Raw genomic sequence first — 216 nt, 5'->3', positions numbered from 1 at the left:
CAGGAATTTATAGCTAATGAAGGTGGTGGAGAGGCACCTTTGGAGGGATCAATCCCGGACATGACATCTTCTACTGAGTGAGGGACTAGTTCTTTGTGTCTCAGTTTGCCCTTTTGTGTTTCAAGGAGACTTATGCCAACATCTGTATTGTTTCTTGAGCCTGCTGTAGGTTATATGTAAACCTGCAAAAGATCTACCAGGCTAAGGCTGAGGCTG

The 216-nt window shown here is 44.9% G+C and overlaps 1 long non-coding RNA gene across 1 annotated transcript; it reads left to right on the top strand.

Annotated features, from left to right (window-relative positions):
* The first annotated feature begins 1 nt into the window (after position 1).
* Positions 2 to 207, top strand: LOC110011557. The gene is made up of 2 exons (XR_002286556.1): positions 2 to 77; positions 170 to 207. It is a non-coding gene; the product is annotated as an uncharacterized LOC110011557 (long non-coding RNA).
* Positions 208 to 216: the final 9 nt, after the last annotated feature.

Source organism: Sesamum indicum, unplaced genomic scaffold, assembly GCF_000512975.1.
Source record: "Sesamum indicum cultivar Zhongzhi No. 13 unplaced genomic scaffold, S_indicum_v1.0 C13649, whole genome shotgun sequence".
Classification (NCBI taxonomy): Eukaryota; Viridiplantae; Streptophyta; class Magnoliopsida; order Lamiales; family Pedaliaceae; genus Sesamum; species Sesamum indicum.
Note: the sequence above shows the minus strand (reverse complement) of the source record. Positions and strands in the feature narration are given on the sequence as shown.